At 38.0% G+C, this 13,405-nt stretch overlaps 1 long non-coding RNA gene across 2 annotated transcripts; it reads right to left on the reverse strand.

Annotated features, from left to right (window-relative positions):
* Window positions 1–6,876: 6,876 nt before the first annotated feature.
* Window positions 6,877–13,073, reverse strand: LOC125288128. 2 transcript variants are annotated; one of them, XR_007192455.1, is made up of 10 exons: window positions 12,756–13,073; window positions 12,089–12,177; window positions 9,342–9,480; window positions 9,040–9,234; window positions 8,857–8,944; window positions 8,525–8,734; window positions 8,186–8,368; window positions 7,881–8,055; window positions 7,722–7,801; window positions 6,877–7,238 (listed from the first exon to the last, which is right to left on the reverse strand). It is a non-coding gene; the product is annotated as an uncharacterized LOC125288128 (long non-coding RNA). The 2 variants fall into 2 exon arrangements; XR_007192454.1 differs by having other exon boundaries at window positions 8,525–8,739; window positions 12,756–13,068.
* Between the last annotated feature and the right edge of the window lie 332 nt (window positions 13,074–13,405).

The following is a 13,405-nucleotide window of genomic DNA, read 5'->3' on the forward strand; positions in this document are numbered from 1 at the left end:
GTTCCTGTGCTCTTGTTGGAGAGGTACTCGATGACCAGGAGGCCAAAGATGCTGCCAAAAAGTTTACAAAAGATGCCGGAAAGTCTTGGGTAGAGTATTCAGAAAGAAATATAATCGTTGCTCCAACACGTGCCTTAATTCACAGTGTGTCTGGAAATGACGAAGAAGCAGACAGGGTCATCGAAAAGATGGGTAACTCAATTGTGGAAGTCATTGACAACACTCCAGTGGTTGGGCACGTTAAGGGTGTTGTTCACTACATAGCTGGGGATAAAGAGCACGGTCATGCATGCATGAAAGGTGCCAGCCGCACATTAGCTGTGGCTGGAGCTGGGGCTCTGACAGGGGGACTTGGAGCAGGAGCAGTTTTAGGCGGGGTAGCTGGAGTTTCCTCTGGTGTTGTGTATGATTCAACAGTAACTATTATTCAGAGCAGTGGAGAAAAAGAAGATCGCCCTTATGGGATTATAGCCTCTATCGACAATGCAATTGAAACTGCTAAAAAAGAGGATAGCTATGATTTTGTAAATTCAGCGATAAACTTTGGATATGCCATCACCGGAGACTTTTTGACCGGAGCTGCTGCAGCGACTGCCGCTAAGGAGGTAAACAAGGCTTCAAAGGAAAGGGGAGCATTGAAAAAATCCATGGGAAAAGAAGCCGCCAAGGAGACTGTTGACACTGCCAAGAAGTTTCAGAAGGAAGTACAGAATAATGTTAAGGGAGATGGTCACGTTATGACGAAAACGAAAGACCTCAGAACGGGAAAAGAAGCTTACGGGACAAATAAACGGTGCAGACAGCAGATCAGAGTAAATGAGTTTAAGTCGAAAGGCAAGGCTAGTGGCTTTACGAGTAAAACGAATGCTAATAAAGGAAAACTGGGTGAATTCCCCAGAGTGAAGGGAATCCTTGAAAAAAAAGCCAATGAGGTGGGAATAGATATTAAACCAAAACTACATAATGGCAAATCCAGAGCTTTCAATGCTTGTGCTGAGCACGAGGCCTTTCAAAAACTGGGTTATACCGGCGCCGAGGCTCCAGTTCGCACAGTTAGTGTCGAGTATCGTAACGGGGGTTTCACAACTGCACCAAGATGCGACAACTGCGGGCAATTTGGCGATCTGATGGGAAATGTGGCCACTGATGGGCCTAAAATGCCAGTCCCAACACGCCAGTTTGTTCTCGACACATCGCTGCCTGCTGTCACATCTGCAGCTTTGTATGCAGGTGCTGCGGTCGCAGTCTGTGCCATGTGTGGTGACATTGAGGATGACTGTACTTGCAATAACTGATTCATTTTCGGTGATGAGGCTGCGTAATTCCAGACCTACTCCATAGATTCATTAGTTTCTGCTTTAATGTGTGTCATTGAGTAGCCTAGTCCCATACTCACATAGCTATATTTTCACCCTCACACATAACAGGGTTTATAAATTGTTCCATGTAGCCTATAGGCCTACATTCTCCTAAACATATGGAATAAGGTTAATAGTGTTCATGCATAAATGAGTTATTTTGCAACATACAGTTGCAAGAAAGAAAGTTAACTGCGGTTGGGGCAAAAGAGGGTCTGCATTAAAAGTGATTAAAAGTCGTGTTTTAATTATATTGCATTTGTCATATCTGTTGTGTTGTGTTTTACACTGTCTTGTAACTTTTTTTTTTTTGTTGTTTTTTTCGTTTGACCTTGAAGTATGTTTATTGCTTAAATATGAATTTTATTTTGTTCAGGCGGACCAGATTTTTATGCCCTCCGTAAATGGCTTCATATATGCTATACACTGTATGATCACCACATATGATTGTATTTAGATTAGATACAGATTAGAAATACACTCACTTGCACATTCAGATTCATGTTTTATGCCACATTATTCCCTTTTGGAATTTAATTTGATTATTTTGCTATAGTAATTGTAATTTCCTATAATAATAGTAATTGTAATGATACAGTGACTTGAATTGTAATAATGTTATAATAGTAAAGTACCAGTGAGCAGGAAGAAAGTTAACTGCTGCAGGCGGACCAGGTTTTTATGCCCTCCTTAAATGCCCTTGTACTTCCTGACTCATGCAGGCAAATCAATCTGCTGCTTCAGCCACATCATGTGTTGAGTCCAGCAACACAGACTAACACAGTGTAAATTATAGTGTTAGCATGTTAGCATTGTTAACATTTTTAGCAAAACTGCTAGAAAACATTAGCTAAGTTAACTAAGTAGCTTGGTTAGCATAGTCAGCATTGTTAGCATAGTTAGCATTTTTATCAAAATGCTAGAAAACATTAGCTAAGTTAGCTAAGTAGCATGGTTAGCATAGTTAAAATTGTTAGCATAACTGCTAGCAAACATTAGAGCCATTCCAACTTTTAGTTATCGTCAAATATCTACCTATACACAGCCATTAAACTATTTGAACATTCATTAAACCTTGAATTTCCCCTGGGGATCAATAAAGTATCTATCTATCTATCTATCTAAACTTTCAGTCTTTCAACAACTTTTAAACGGTCTACTTTTAAACTATCTATCTATTAAACCAACAACTTTTAAACTATCTACATTCAACTTTTAAACGGTCTACTTTTAAACTATTATTAAACTATCTATCCATTAAACTAGCTGTCTATCAACAACTTTTAAACTATCTACATTTAACTTTTAAATGGTCTACTTTTAAACTATCAACTTTTATTAAGCTATGCAACCACCATGTCTATCCTAGCATCGCCATAGTAACCATCTCTGTATTATCTATTTTAACTATACATGATATTTTACATCACAACTTTTGCATTTTCATGCACTGGTAATTCCTTGGAATTGCATTTCTAGTTATTATTATTCCGCTTACCACTTTTTCCATAGACTTAACATTGCCGATTGTGACATCATAATACGGCCATTAAGCAATTAGAATCCTATGCCAGGTGTTCACCTGCAGCCTCAGGCTTTAAGCATACAATCTGGGTCAATTAAGACTACACATCCTATTCAACTGTTTCCTCTGCCCAAAACTGTTTCAAAATAAAAGTCCCCACTACAATGATTCACTGAGTCTGTCTCAATTGGTGTACTTACGTGAGTACACTTTCGTGTTGTACACTATGTGCACCGTGTGCTTACTGGCGGAGTGCGCAAATTTTAACAAAATAGTATTGTCTCATAAACACTAACTCCGTGCACTTCACGGAAATGACGATCGCAAACATTTTAACATAACTTTATTGGCGTCCTCAACTCGACAGTGACATGGTCATACTGTGTCAAAACATGAACCGTTTATGTTATAACTTGCTTGTACCTCCGTAAAGTCTGTCTTCCACTGCTGCTGCTTCAGCTTTCTCAACCGCAATTTCCACGAGTTTGAAAACGCTCCCTCCCCTTCCGCTATTTGGCCAAGATGGCATCAGTTAAGGGCGAAAAGTGTCCAGCGTTGCACACTCAGCTTTTTGACCGTTATGAGTGCACCATCCGGGAACTTGCAGCGCCCTTCGTGTCGTTGGAATTGTCAGTGTGAACACCCTCATGCACTCAAATTAGGTATTGTAAGAAGTACGCGATTTGAGACACAGTCACTGTTAAACAATTTAACCCTTTAAACTACTGAACCATTGTAACTGTCACTTGTCATCAACTATGACTCCTACCCACTGTAGCTAGTTAGCATGGTTAACATAGTTAGCATGTTAGCATTGCTAGCATTGTCAACATTTTTAGCAAAACTGCTAAACATTATTAGCTAAGTTAGCTAAGTAACATGGTTAGCATAGTTAGCATAACAACTAAAATGATTAGCTAGGTTAGCTAAGTCACATGGTTAGCATAGTTAACATTTTAACATTGTTAACATGTTAGTTAGCATAGTTAGCATAACTACTAAAAATGATAAGCTAAGTCACATGGTTAGCATAGTTAACATTGTTAGCATGATTATCATTTTTGATAAAACTATTAGAAAACATTAGCTAAGTTAACTAAGTAACATAATTAGCATGTTAGCATAACTACTAAAAATGAATAGCTAAGGTAGCTAAGTGACATGGTTAGCATGTTAGCATTCTTAGTATTTTAGCATAACTACTATAAATTATTAGCTAAGTCACATAGTTAGCATTGTTAACATAGTTAACAGCATTAGCATAAGTTAGCTAAGTCACATGGTTAGCATAGTTGTCATTTTTGACATAACTATTAGAAAACATTAGCTAAGTTAGCTAAGTAACATGTTTAGCATAGTTAGCATTGTTAGCATAACTGCTAAAAATGAATAGCTAAGTTAGCTAAGTCACATAGTTAGCATTGTTAGCATAGTTAACAGCATTAACATTATTAGTATTTTTTAAAAAACTGCTAGAAAACATTAGCTAAATTAACTAAGTTAAGTAATTTGGTTAACATTATTATCTTTGTTAACATAGTTAGCATAACTGCTAGAAAAAAATAGAGCCATTCCAACTGTTAGTTATCGTCAACTATCTACCTAAATAATTTAACCATTTAAACTATCCACCTATTTAACTGTTCAGTCATTCCAACTATATTAAACCTCATCTACCTAGCAAATAATTTAACCATATAAACTATCCACCTATTTAACTGTTCAGTCATTCCAACTATATTAAACATCATCTACCTAGCAACCAATATAGTTTGTTTTTACTCTGTATGATATTTTACATCATATTTTTGCATTTTCATGCACTGTATTTCCTTCAGGAAATGCTTTTCTAGTTATACATTCATACTCCAATCTCAAGATGTCGCTGAGCCAAACGTTGGCGATTCATCTGCCATAGGGGAAGTGTAGGCAGTGGAGCCAAACTGACACTGTTATTTATCTAATCAATTGAGTTGGAATGTACATGATTAGGATTGATTGTAATCATGATTGTATTCTATTGAATTGTAGTGAAGATTTGAACAATATAATTTTCATTATTATTTTTACACTGTGTTGCTCAATGCTCAATTTTTTTGTGTAGTATATTTCATGCAGTTGGAAGGAATCTCTCTCTCTCTCTCTCTCTCTCTGTGTGTGTGGACCTGAAACTGTACTGACAGGAGACAGGAAAGTGTACACACCTGGTGGATACACAATGATATAGAGGTAAATGGAGACTACTACTGATAAAAAATGTGAATCTGAATATTGAGATAAAAAGTAAAAAAAAGCTACATTTTGTTATGGTTATGGTTATTGTATTTAGCAGACAATTTTGTCTAAAGCGAATAACAGAATATGAACATTACAATAGATAAAATCAACATACACAGTTTTACACAAAAGTTAGTAAGCCTACATTAAAGGAATTATCCGGATTTACGGATGATTGGGAGTACATACGTTGAGTTGACATCAAAATCATGTCATTCGGATGTGTTTTGAGAAAGTTCGATTTTACCGTTTTTAATCAAAACTCTTAGCGTGGAAGTGAAAAGGGCATATTATTTCGCCGCTACAAAACACTATTTTTATACCTCTTGTACAGTTCCAAACAACATTACACTTACGTGGTAGTGAGTAGAGGGTCCCTAAAGCCAAACCGAAGTATCCCGAGGTCTTTATGTGGTCGGATAGAGAGTCCAGAATGAATTTCATCAAGCCAGTACCTTTCCGAAATGTTGCCATCTTTGCTGCCATCTTTAGGGGAAAGTCCAGAGGGAGTCGATTGCCAAGTGTGCTCTGGAAATTCACAATTTCGTCGCCGTTTAAAAAAAACAAAAAAAAACATAGTCCAGTATTTCTTTTGAAATTGAAATGAAGTTGTATGGACTGGACTATGTTTTTTTTTTTTTTTTTTTAAACGGCGGACCTCGGGATATTTAGGTTTTTCGGGGTGAATGGTGGCCGTCTCGCTTCCCCCTAGCGCCTGTGAGCGGAAAAACCACCCTTGCAACTGTGGGCCGACGGGCCGACGGTCTAAGTGTCAGGAAGTATAACGAGTGTTACGAATTGCTTTACTGCATTCAAATACACACACACGCCAGGCACCGGCTAGAAAAAGGTAGCGATGGAGTTTCTCATGTTCTCATGCTCTGTTTCGTCATGACAGAGCCAGCGAAAAAGAAGCAAAAACCGAGAAAACAGTAAGGAAATTTCCAAAACTGCATAGTTTACCTTTAATAGATAATGAACTTTTTCTGAGTTTTTAACCTTGTTATTAATCAAATATTTAAAAGATGAAGGCCGTTCAAACCAGTCCAGGGCAGAAGTAGGCCTTGTCTATATTCCATTAGGAAACAACATTTAGAATCAGTGTAGGCAACATTTAGAATCAGTGTTTTTCAAATAGCCTGGAGCATGTAGTTTAGTGAATGTCAGCCTTATTGCAGATTCATAAAGACAACATACAGGCATCTGTCATTAAACACTGAATAATTTATGCCTACATTACAGTTATCAATATTCTTTAAAAAGGGAAAACATCTGGCTAACACCAGAATCCAGGATTTTATTATAATGTAGTCTAAGGGCCAATCTCAATTCTCTGTTTCACCCCTTCCCCCATCCCTTCATCTTACCCCTAGCCCTTGTCCCTCGAAACCGAGTGTCAAGACATAGGGGTGAAGAATATTCCCCTTCACTGTAAAAATTATAAGAACCTCGAGGAACCTTTTGGGGTTCCTCAATTTGAAACTGTGGAGGAACCTCAAAAGGTTCTCTGAGGAACCTTCAATTAAAGGTTTCTGGAAGAACCTCCCCATAAGGTTACTAGAGGAACCCTTACAAGTTCTGTGAAGAACCTTATGGAATATTACTGTAGCAGCTTATTTATGTATTTATTTATTTATGTATTTATTTATGTATTTATTTATTTATTTAATTAATTATTGATACAGTAGCTAAATAGGTAGGCAGATAAAGGCAGACTTTGTTAAATCAGATATTTATTGATAAATACAATACAATAATAAATACAATAAATAAAATAATATATACATGCAAGGGTAAATACAATAATCTTACAGTAAGGCATTGGCCATTCTAACCACCGTTGGATTTATTTTTTCTTGTGATGTAATTCCTGATGCTATCTGGAGGAATGCAAGTGTCTTTTTTATATTTTGAGCGTATTTCACTCTGAAAATGAAGTATGTCCCCAGTAATGCTGCAATACCCATTGTGATGTCATCAGGGTGTGCTATAGAAACGCCGTCCATTGTTAGGGTTATGCTACAATCTCCAAAAGGGTTGCCATCCACCACCAGGAGAGGAGTTGGAGCCCTGGGCACCTGAAAATACACCAACAGAAATGCATTACAAATCCATGTGCTGTGCATGACATTTAGAAAAATAGGACATGCTTCAATATATCCCATCTAGAAGGAGTATGTTTTAAGAAAATGTATCATTTTGGGTGTTTTGGTATTTGTTAAAATGCAACTAATATACCAATATACAATAGAGTACAATACTGTATGGAAGGATATAAGCACACTTGTCCAAAAGCTGGTCGAACACTCAAAATGACATTTTCTTGATTGAATATTACATGCATTGATACATGTCCCAACTTCCTAAATAAGTTGGATATCACATAGTTTTGTTATATATTTCTATTAAAATAAAAAATACATTTTATGTTATTTGAAATGAGCATGTGAACATGGGGCTGAAACATCTATTTTTGTTTTAGGCAAAACTAAATGTAGCATATTCTGACATCTGTCCACTGTCACATTTTTCCCCAAGTAGCATTCAAGTGGTACCCCTACCTTATCAATCACATACAGCTTGTCAGGGTTCTTGTTGAACAGGTGCGGGAGCATGAGTGCTGCAGCACAAATTTTGAGTCCTAAAGTTAAAGATACCTTAGATTAGCTTTGTACTAACAAAGACAGAATACATCTTAATGAAAGATTCAGTGGAATTACCTTTGTGAGTCTCCTCGCAAGCTTCACCCAGTGCCATCTCGTATTCGGAAAGAATGTTAGTTCCCTGCTTCTTTTTTGACACCTGCTCAATAATCTTCCCTGCTGCCCTCCCCAGGCCGTGCAGCAGCATCTTGTCCAGGTCAACTTTATATCTCTCTTCAATTTCTGAGAAAATCTGAAAAAGAATAAAAAAATAAAAGTAAAACAATCATTTCATAGATACCACAGACAACAAGTTCTTCTGAAAGAAGATAACACTATGAAAAAAATAACCCCAAGCACACAATTTAACTTACAATACTGACCTGATTTAATGCAGGGGATTCCAGTAATGACTCCCTGGTAGAGTGACTCTGGATAAACTCCATTCTTTCATGTGTTGTCCTTTTCATTTTATCCTTTAAGATGGTAATGTTTGGATGGACTTTCTTACACTCCTCCTTCATTTTTGCAATATGCTTCCCAACACTATATGGATCTTCATTTTCCTGTGAATATTTTCCAAATGTTATTGTACATTAATGAATTCCTAAAGCTAAACACACCTAGGTCACACTTTACTTAAAGGTATCTATTAAATATATGGATAACATACACATGCACAAACACACACAACTGTTTTGATTACAAGTTATTGTTATTACCTTGTCATGTTGAAAAACTGCATTTGGTACTACGTCTTCAATCACATCCTGGAAAGCAGGCGTCTGGTCTGCCACTTGGCTTGTAAGAGCCTGACTTGCCTGTATTGTTTAAAATTTTTCCCCCCATGTTTTGCTCTGTAGTATTCAATGTCGGGATTGTTCAGTGGGATTCGCTCTTTTTTAAACTTGTTTTTAAGCATTCCCAACCAACTGTCCTGTGTAAAAAGAATACAACGTAAATAGACCAATGATGCCTACTGATATGGTGGAGGGGTAACTGCCCACAGTTAGTATCTTATATACCTGTGAGTATATTAAACTACTGTACTTACATAACCTTGTCCTGTTCGATCACGTAAAAAAGGGTACTTTGTCACAAGAGCACCACAAATGCCATTATATTGTTTACTACTTGGGTACCTTTGAAAATTACAATTAACAGTGTCATGCATGCAAATAGGCACGATTGCAAATGAAGCACAGTGAACAGGAGAAATGAATCAGGTTAAACTTACCATGTATACAAACAAATTGAGTCAAAGAGGACTTGTATAATTTGCGACCTCCATTTTGATCTGTATGCTGGAGTATGGAAGTCTGGACTCTCCTCTGAGAGTTTTTTCCTCAGGAGAGGCGGAAAAGCAGGAAGTTGAAAACTATATACACTATTATTTAAGTTCAATTCAAAATGTGGTCTTTCCTGTGGAGAGCTGAAACATAATTCATGGTTAGTTTAACGGGCTTATGAATCTCATAATCAAATGTCCAATCTTTTTTATGTGAAATAACTTCTCATTCATGGGCAAGACCTACTGACCTTACAGTGACTGTATGTGATTTTCCTTTTAATTTATCAAGTAACTTAGTAAACTGAACTTGAGTTTTAATGAGGGGGAGTAATTTGTCTATCATCCTTTCACTCAATGAGAGGAGAGTCTCGCCATCGATTAGATTCTCTGCAAAAGAAAGAAGATCAAAGCATGAAAAATATTAATTTATGCACATTCAAAATATGATCATACCACTAATAATTTCAATAACCTTTATATACAGTGTCGAACAGCAATAGTCATTCTTCCATCTGAATTGCAATAAGCATCTACACCATGGACAGCTAGTTCTTCGCCAGGCAACATAACTTCCCAGTCAGGCTCTTCCTCCACAACATAGCAGTGTAGGTGGCAATTCAAACTGGAAGGCCGTAAGATTTTTCCACACAGACACCAAATGCCCTTGACTCCAAAAATGTGGTGGATTTTCATAAACACTGGAATGTCCTCAGCATGCGCAATTCCGATAACAACACAGCTGCCAATCTTGTATGCTACTGTATCCACAGTGATGGACCTGGTTTTAATGACATGCTCAAAAGTAACATTCTCTCCCAGTCTGAACTGCAAAACTCTAGCGAGGGATCTTGGAAGTGCACTCAGGGGTACATCTCGGGTATCGGAAGTTAGCATGAATTTTTTCCCCAAACAGTTATCTGCTTGTTCCCAGCACTGTCGCATCTGATGTCTCTTGGCAAGTGTTTTGGCAATATTCTTAAAATTACAGCTTGCGCGTGCTATTTTCTTGAAATATTGATGTTTGGCCTCAAAACGTAGGCAAGACACATAGATCGGCGGGCCATAAGCCATCAGAAGTCTGGGGTAATGCAATAAGTAATGCATTTTTGGAGTATGTTTCCCAGGAAATACCTCTTCAATGAGGGAAAGAAAAGTAGTGATCATCTCCTCCAAGTAAGGTAACCAGCTTTTTTTAACAATGGGGGCCATGATGATGTCACCGATCCCTCTTAGACACAGGTACACATCCCATGCAGGACAGTCAAGAATTTGGTTGCCAATCATCTGTGGCAGCAACCTAAATAGGGTCCACTTTTCTGAGGCAGTGCCTGGAAGACATCCACTAGGTCTTAGTGCCTGATCAGGTATGGGTGGGGGCTTCGATTCTCGATCATTTATACCGTAAGGGAAATGCTGAATTTCATAATTTAGCTGTGCCAATTTAATTTGTTTGTCTCTCACAAGCTGTCCTAATACTAGGGTCAAAATAGCGGGGATGATACCCTCAAGAAGATCGTGCATGACGTCTGGTGGAAACAAATAAACAATTGGAGAGGGGACAAATTTTAATTTTGCAAAGCAGCATGCGTGTCTAATACCATAAATTCCAACATTCTCAGGATTTTCTCTCACTGCCTTTAACTGATATTGGTAATTTTCGGTGTTTCGAAGGACAAACTCATCTTCTGTGAACTTTTTCGTGATATCCTGCTTGGTGGCATTACAAAACCGGCAGATCCTCCCTGAGCTAAATGATCTGGTCAACCCAGAAACTGCATGTGCAGACAAATTATCTGCAGAGACAGTAGCGATTGTGCCGTGAAATATCTTCTCCTCTCCACCACACTTCAAAGACACTCCCTGTGCTTCAAGAATTCGCACATCAGACAGGAGGGGGTGAAATACCTCATCATAATCAGTACATCCAGTTTGAATTAACTTGTGCCGAACAAGAGTGGAGAGGTACGTATTTTGAAGTTGAGATGGAAACTTATTGTCCAGATTTCCAATTTTAAAGTAAACTGCCATCAGTTTATGTTTTCCTCTCTTTGACCCCAGGGGATTAACCACTTCAAATTCATCAATGTAAAATCTAAGTTGTAATGTGTGTTTTTTACATAGTAGTGGATTACTTTTGCATAGATCCCCACCAGAAAAGTCTCTGAGCAAGTCTTCACTAGTGCTGGTGTCACTGTTTAACATTGCCCAAACATCGTCGTTTTCGGATACCTTCTGCAATATGTCAAGGAGAGGAACGTACTGGAATGTTGCTCTGTGATTTCCATCATCATCTCTTAATCTCTTCTCTACCGGCCTTACCATTCCAAACTGGTTATGGCAGTACTGATCAAGTGTCCATTCAGTGCTTATGGCTTTGACACACTCATCGAAAACCTCATTTTGACATAAAAGCTCATTTAAGTCATCGTCATCGTCAACACTGACATTTTTTCCTGCCAGGTGAAAACGTATCGCTTCAGAATAGTTGGTTAAAAAGGTGTCAAAAATTGTCCTAAGATCTTCAACTATACTAGAGTGGACAATAGCAGGAACACAGTGCCTTTCTCTCACTTTAAGAACAAAAAGGCATAGGTTATGTTTCAGGCCACACAGGAGGTCCTCTGCTCTGTAGTTTTCAGACTGTACAACATGTTGCTCTAGGCTTACAGCTGCGTTGGAAAAATCATCAATGATATCAGCCTCAACTTCATCCACATCCTCACTATACATGCTTTGAGAACCCGTCACACAAAACACCAAGTCCCTGTGTTTCCTGTATATATGTGTTCGGTATGATGCATAACAACGGCAGCTCATCATGCATCCTTCAAGTCCACAAATCAGTAAAAAATTTGATTCATTTTGATGGTACAGTCCAATATGCCTGATTTGTTTTAACAATGAAAAAAAACTCCTGTTACACAGGGGGCAATTGAAAGAAGTAGCCATCTGCTGTTTCTGTTTTGCTTCCTATGTAAAAACTTAAAAAAAAAACCTCTGAATATTGCCTGATGCTCCCCTAATCCATTATCCTCCAACCATCGGGCAACGTCTTCACAAGACCAACTGGACACGCAGGTTGAGCTAGGGGAACAATAACAACAACAACAACAACAACTGTGAGGTTATAATGGAAAGGCGCATGCAATATTGATAGGGTAATTGATAAATGTACTGTTTGCTTGTCACTAGCCACTGCAAGAGTGAGCAAATTAAGAAATAAATCTTACCTACTAGAACTAGGCCTTAAATGACTATCCATTTCACTGTGGGGGAATGTACAGTAGCCTACCACACGTCACACCCTCCTCATTAGTTTGCTGTCATGTAAGTTAAAATAGGCTAGCCTGCTTTAAAGGTTTTGAAACGCCCATTTTCATTTGCACATTTGTCAAGTGTTATTCTTTACACAACGTTAAAATTAACTTAAGAAGTCTCGATATGCTATGCTAACACAGCTATCGATAGCTAGATAGCAACCTTTACCATTACTAGTTCAACATAATTATTATACGGTTATTTTGATGTCACGCGAAAAATCGTCTCATTTTTGTTTACTTGCAACTGATCCATAAGGCTACACTTTTGTCAGACCAACCCCAACACAGACACACACAAAACAAAACAAAAAAAAATGCAACAAGTTAAAATGTATCTCTCACCTTCGCCTCCGTCGTTCTGGTAACAAAGTAGCCCAACGGACTTTTGTCTACTCAAAGCATTCCGTGCGCGCGGTGCGAGCCAGCTGGTAGCTTCACGTTCCAAGGATCCAGTAAATTAAATCTTGGTCTTGTTAGAAATAAGACTAGACATTATAGCCTAGTTAAACAAGTAACTTACAAATATCATTGTCCTTCTGTCATGAATTGTATTGTGAATGCGCTAGCGTAGGCCTATGTACAATAATAACACACTGGGCCTCAGCCAATGGGCTCAGCTGATGCTTCAAAATAAGAGTTTCACAACATTTGTTGATAGAAAATAAAAGAAATTCAATTTAAAAAGTTATACTCATGTCATAGGCTATAGATTCGTTACACATAGGCCTAGTGAAATATATATAGAGAGTCCAGTAAATACCGGAATCTGGCATGAGCCCACACTCATGATTTTTTTGAGGGCAGGCCACTCCTGAAGGTGCCTATGTTGGGCTGTGTGTGTGTACACAGAGAGAGGCTATGAAATATTTTTTTAGGCTAGGCTACTTTACATTAATGCAGCATGTAAATGCATTGTAGGCCACTGTATGTAGGGATGATTGTCTTGTTTGGTTATTGAGAGAAATATTAAAAATAGCTGTAACAGATGTGTC

This window comes from Alosa alosa, chromosome 23 (genome assembly GCF_017589495.1).
Source record: "Alosa alosa isolate M-15738 ecotype Scorff River chromosome 23, AALO_Geno_1.1, whole genome shotgun sequence".
NCBI lineage: Eukaryota > Metazoa > Chordata > Actinopteri > Clupeiformes > Clupeidae > Alosa > Alosa alosa.